This window comes from Aotus nancymaae, unplaced genomic scaffold, assembly GCF_030222135.1.
Source record: "Aotus nancymaae isolate 86718 unplaced genomic scaffold, 86718_ANA_hifiasm-v0.15.2.pri h1tg000057l, whole genome shotgun sequence".
Taxonomy (NCBI): Eukaryota; Metazoa; Chordata; class Mammalia; order Primates; family Aotidae; genus Aotus; species Aotus nancymaae.
The window spans coordinates 56,341,522-56,348,324 of NW_026988471.1; the positions used below are offsets into that span (position 1 = coordinate 56,341,522).

Sequence of the window (6,803 nt, forward strand, 5' to 3'; positions counted from 1 at the left end):
CTCAATATCTAATGATGCTTGTCATTAGTTCTGGTGCTCTTCTATACTAAACGTAAGTTTGATTGGCATGAACAGTCACTGTATTCCTATCCCAGGATTTTTTCCCATTTAGTTAATCACATTTAAAAATCAATATTGTGCATTTTAATGAAGAATCTGTTTTAAAGTTAATCTCCTAAAAACACCACAGCAGATTCTTAGCTTATATCTGAAACACAGCCAGAAAAAGTTTGGCAATGTAGCAATCAGACAATCAGTCATTAGAAAATTTTTACTTTTCTTTAACTTATTTATGAGGCCACACATAAAAAGGAGTAAAGAATCTTACAGGAAAATCCTGTAAAGAATATGGAAGGAGGTAGACATAAGATAAGGTAAAGGAGATTTAAACTGATGAATTCTCAAATGATTTCATTAAAATCCAAAGGTTGCATAATTCATAATGAAGGTTTTTTTTAATTATTAAAAACACAATAATTATTTACAACTGTAAATAATTATTTACAACAAGATATCACCTTCTCTCATACAACTAAGAACAAACTAGTTTGAAGAGACAATGATTCCAAAAAGTATATGTGTACATGGTTGCGTTTTCTGTAAGAGATTCCAAAAGCCTCCCCTTCTCAGTGTACCAGGAAAACAGCCCCACTTGTCAGTTAGCCAATGAAGTGAGACTTCCCTGTTCAATAAAGTAATTTCATCCTTTCTAAATTCAAACAAGACAAATTCGCTGGACACAGCAGAAACCGAGATGAAGAAGACCGTGCATCTATTTTCCATTTGGTGGACGGAATAAGCAACACTTAAGATAAAATGTCAGAAGCCTGTTAAAAGACAGAATCTTCTACCTCACCGAAGAGCTACTGTAGATACACAAAGATGACAGGGACCTGCATCCATTCTAACAGAGAAGACTAGGCTGGGGTGCAAGAGGATCTCTAGTCCTACTGTGACCTCCAGCTTTTCCTTCTACCTGTGGCTTCCTCCAGCCTCATCTCCAGCTCTCTTGTTTGGGATACTTAACCTTTAAGAAACTGCTAGTTTCCACAGTGGCTATTCTGTTGTACATGGACACCAATAATACACAGGGTTCTAGGTGTTCCATATCCTCACCAATATTTGATATTTTAGTATTTTTCATTTCAACCATTCTAGTGAGGGTGTTGTCACATCACACTGTGGTTTCAGTTTGCATTTTTCCAGTGATTCAGTGGCACTAAACAACTTTTCATATGTGCTGTGGGAATTATTATATATAGATTTGGTAAAATGTTCAAGTCTTTCATCCCTGTTTTAATTGTGTTGTTTTTCTTTTCATAATTAAGTTATAGGTGTTCTTCACATAATCTTAATAAAAGCTAATTGTCAGATACATGTTTTAAAAATACCTTTTCCAAATCTGTGGCTTGACTTTCACTTTTGTACTATTGTTTTTTGATAAGCAAAATATTTACATTTTAGCTAAGTCCAATTAATATTTTCTGTTTATTATTAGTGACTCTTGAGCCCACCTAAAAAATGTTTTCTAACCCAAAACTTGTGAACATATTTTATTTCAGAATATTTATAAATTTAACATATTTATAAATGTGGACATTTAGGTATGTGAACCATCTCAAATTACTTTTCTGTATGTGATACGAGAACATTTCAATGTTTCTTCCCATATAATTATCTAGTTGTTCCACCATTATTTACTGAAAATAATCTCCTTTCTCAGATTAAACTTGTTTGGTAACTTTCACAAAAATCAGTTGACTATATGTGTGGAGATCGAGGCACTGAATATCTATTTTGTGCTATTGGCTTTTTTTTTTTTTTTTTGAAATCCTAACTCCAACAGTATTATGTCTTACTTATTCTAGTTTTACAATATGTACTAAAATCTGGTACTAAAATCCTCCAACTTTGTGTTTCTCCTTCAAGATTGTGTTGGCTAGTCAAGAGCCACATAATGAAATTTTCATTTTTAAATAAGTTTCTTCAACCTACATATAAATTTCTGCAGAAAACTCTGCTGTAATTTTTGTTAGAATTGCCTTGAAATTACAGATAAATTTAGGAGAAATGATCTCAATAAAATCAAGTTTGCCAATCTTTAAATTAACATATTTCTCTGGGTTTTTTGGAACATCTTTAATTTCCATCAACAAGTTTTCTCCATTTGTATGGAGTTTTTACATTTTTGTTAACATCTTCCTACATTTTTCATTTTCGAAACTATTATAAATGATAATTTTGTAAATTTGGGTTTTCAGGTTTTGTTTGTTTGGGGCTATTCTATAGATATGTATTGATGTTTTTACATTTACTTTATATCCAGTGATATTGCTAAGTTAGTTTATCATTTCTAGTAATTTCTTTATAGATGACTTTGATTTACATTTTTGATACACACAATTATGTCATTATAAAAATATCGTTTTATTTTTCCTTTTGTTTATATATGCCCTTTCTTTCATCTTTCATTCATTTTTTTTCCTCTTTTCCTATTACTTTTCCTAGTACTAGCTAGAGCCTGCAGGACAATATTATTAAAATATTGATGGTAAAATTGGAACTCTTCTCTTCCCAAATATAGGAGAGAAATATTTTATTATTTTGTCACTAAATATAATATTACCTGCATTCCCTGCAGGCTCTCCTAAATCCCTTTTGTCATTTTAAGTAAGCTTCTATTTCTAATTTGCTAATATCATTTCGATAGCTAATTGGTTTTTAATTTTAATTAAATAAATTTTCTTAATTGAGATGATTGTTTTCTTTATTATGTGTATTGATCGATGGTGATGCTTGATTTATGAATGTTAACCTAATCTTTCTCTCTTAGGATAAAACTCATTTAATCATAATTTCAGGTATATTGATGAATTTAATTTGCTAATACTTATAAAAAAATTTTTGGATAATGGTACATTAGTCAGTTTTCACACTGACTGAAACTGAGTCATTTATAAACAAAAGAGGTTTAATTGACACACAATTCTGCATGGCTGGGGAGGCCTCATGAAACTTACAATCGTGGCAGAAAGCAAAGGCACCCTCGAGAGAGAGCCAAAGGGGGAAATGCCAGACACTTATCAAACAACCAGATCACATGAGAACTTCCCTACTATCAGAAGAACAGCATGGGGTAAACCACCCTCATGATCTAATCACTTCCCACCAGATGCCTCCCTCAACATAGATCTCATCTAGAATAGCAAGTACAATTCTAGATGAGATTTGAGTGGGGACTCAGAGGCAAACCATATCAGATGCAGTTTGGGTTTTTTTTCCTTTTAATGTCTGTGTCAAGATTGTACTGGTTTTATGAAATACATGTGAATATATCTTCTCTTCTATTTTCAGAAATATATAAGATTGGCATTTTCTTACCAAAAAAAAAATTTTTTTTAGGGGTAGCTTCTTATTTCTGCTGATGTCTTTCCCATCCAATTGTTTAGCTGTTCTTCAAATTCATGTACATGTTTATAATAGGCATTTAGAATCATTGTCTGATAATTTAAACATCTAGTTCAACTGTGGCTTGGCTCCTATAAGCCTTTTATATCTTCAAAATCGGTAACACTTTCCTACCTTTTTGCTCATCTAGTGCTTTCTGTTATTATACCCTGAACATTATTGATGATCTGTTGCAGACAATGGATTGTGCTATCTTTCTGCTTTGGAGGAATTTGATTACAGGTAGATTGTTTTATTTTCTTCAGCCTTGTTTTTCATCTTTTTAAGGATGAGTTTATTTCAGTTTTGCCCTTAGTTCTAGAGCAAAGAGCCTGCTAAAGTATAAAGTAGTCAGAATTAGATCTTCACTTTAAATGTATGCCTGTTTGAGGGTTTAACTGAATGCTTGGCTTAAATATTAAGTAGTTTGGACCCTAGCTGAGTCAAAACTTTATCATCTACACAACTTTTCGTGCACTATTTTTGTGGAAATGTCTGCTGAGCTGTCAGTCCCTCATCAGCAGTTTACTGCCATTATGCTTTGTGGAATTTCACTTTGACCCCAAGGATCAGAGGATAACTCCTTTGCAGATATACGGATAGTGAGACCTATGGCTACCTTCCCTCTGCCAACATTCTCCAAAAATTCCAGCCATGTTAGTAGCCTCCAAACACAAAACTCTGGTTTTACTCTATCCAGTGAGAATTATCCTTTCTACTTTAAAGCATTGGACATTGCCCCAGGCAGAAAGCCATGCCAAATAGAATGCTTCCTCTCCACTCCCAAGAGGATCTCAGCCTTACAATGGCTTCTATCCTATAGCTATAAATATTTGCTTCACATAAATGTTCTAGTTTTATAGTTGCTTAGATAATAAGTCTAATACTAGCTTCTTTAACAGTGCTGGAACTGGAATTCCTGGCTTTTTCTAGATAGCCCATATTCATTATTCAAGATAGCAGTTTTAGCTGGGACTCTTTTCCCACCTCTGGATTAGAAGTCTCAGTTACAATGCCATCTAAATTGTTTATAATTCTGCCACTATAGTATTTAACCCATTTTTTTGTGTTTATTTGTTTAATCATTTGTCTTCACCAATCTATTGTAATCTGGTGAATGCATCGTCACCTCTATCTATCTAATTAATATGCTCTTAGGAGCTTATCAAAATACATGACACATGGTGAGCATTCAACAAGTACATTGTAAATAAGTGATTAACTAATATGTTCATTTTAACATTTCTATGTGCCTTTCACAGCAGATGTCTTCATTATTTATCTTGAAGGTAAAAATAATTAAACAGTCATTTTGTAAATAGTCATGAATATTTACTATGCTTCAAATATGTTCTAGGTAGTATGACATTTTCAAGCAAGTATACATGAGGGTTTATTACTTTATTGAAAACAAAGTCTTTAGAGGCAGGCAATTTACAGTGCAGTGTGATAGAAATATGAAAAGATGCCAAAGAGTTGGTCAGGTGATGTGCTATGCCTATGTTAAGAGTGCTAATATTAGATTTTCACATAACTAATTTTCATAGTCCTAAAATCTTCTGACATTTTCTTCCCTTTGAAATATTTACTTTCAGAATGATAAACTTTTTATTCACAAACAATAACTATTTTTAGGAACAAGAAGGTCAGAAGTACTAAATTTCTTCATTCCTTTCCTACCACAAGTTTAGAATTAACAACCCAGCTTAACGACTTAATAAAAGATATAATTCTCCTTCTTCTCTTTCCTCTAAATCTTCTCAAGACAGTCTAAAAAGCACTTCCTAGGTTTAATGTCAAGATAGAAATTAGCAACTCAGGGTTGAACTCCTAGGAGGTCTCATTCTCTGTGAGCTCTGAAACTAGGCTCTATTTAGAAAATTATAGAACATCAGAGTTTCTCTGTAATGATGTTGGTCAAATATCTGACCTGAAATGATTATATAGAGAAATTTAACACTGAAGAAAAAGGAGTTTCTCATAAAATATAAGACATTAAACAATAATCTGATGGTAAAGATTTCACATAAGAATGTATGGTTTTGATCTCTTGGAACAAAATTGACATTGAATTAAGACGTGCCCCAACCATACTGGAGTGTCATGGGTTTTAGACACAGTGTCTTAAGTTTGATGAGTCACAATAGAGAGCCTGTGTCACTCACTCCACAAATTCTACCACCATTTAAAATTTCCAGGGGGTGGTAGAATACATTCGTCCTCTTTTGCTTGGAGCCCTGGTAAAGTGCTCAAGAGGAATTTTCTCATTCAGGTGAGAACAAACAATGCCCTTTCTCTTCTAAACAAGTGGCTGTTTCTTTCCAAAAACCACAGATGTACAGAATAGTGATTAAAGTACAAACTTATATGCTGCTTCCTATTGAAACTTCCAAAGACCAAAAAATGAAAAAAGATGTGAGGGGGCTTAGCTAAAAGATATACTGAAGCTCTACAGATTGTCTTATATTCAGGCAATATATGATGCTGGTGTTGGGTTTAGGGGCTTAGATATTATTCTGATATATGGTGATGCTGGGGTAGGTGTGGAGGTAATAACAATCACATATTCTCAGAAATCTGGATCCTTTGAGGTCTGTCTAGAAAAGGAATAGCAGTTCTGTCAGAGGACACAGTAATTGCAAGAAGAGTAGCACAGACTAGGTGCATATTCTGGTGCCAGAAGACCTTTTCAGACAAGTTCAGCCTGTAACAGAAATGGCTTTTACTACAAAACAGTCCAGATTCCCAACTGTGTTGAGATGTTGGGCTACCCAAGCACATCACAGGTACCCAGGAATTAGGATGCTGAGGCTCATTTGGATAAAATTATTCACAGGTGCTTCTAGCAAAGGTGGTAGATTGAACATATACATTTACCTCTATATCCTCCCTAAATCCCGTGAAATGACCAAAAGTGTGTGAAATAAATCCAAAAGACAAAATAATTGAATAGGAGATGAGAGTAACCCAATTTTAGACCTGAAAGGCAAATGAGCAAGTGGTTTCTCACTGAACAAATAAAATAGAAAAATTAAAACATAACACGCAAAGAAGTAAAAGAATAAATAAAGCAAGCTAATTCACACTACAGAACACCAAAGATTAGAATTTCGATACTCTGATGAGTTCTGAAAGTGAGGGTTCCCTTGGGGATGAAAATCACAAGAGCAAAGAAATTTGTTTTGAAAACAGACATCTCCACTGTGTCTAAAATAGTGTTTGGCATATTGTAGGCACTTGGTAAATATTTGCTGAAGAAATAAACTAATAAATTCAAGTCTCCATAAAGAACAGCTAGACCCCGCCATTTTATTGGACTGTAAGTTTAATTACTGAAGAGATAGAACAGAAGGGCT

General features: G+C 33.6%; 1 non-coding gene across 1 annotated transcript; it reads left to right on the forward strand.

The window, feature by feature from the left end:
- Nucleotides 1–5,349: 5,349 nt before the first annotated feature.
- On the forward strand, nt 5,350–5,414 carry LOC135269833 (small nucleolar RNA SNORD78). Its single transcript, XR_010338083.1, has one exon. It is a non-coding gene; the product is annotated as a small nucleolar RNA SNORD78 (small nucleolar RNA).
- Nucleotides 5,415–6,803: the final 1,389 nt, after the last annotated feature.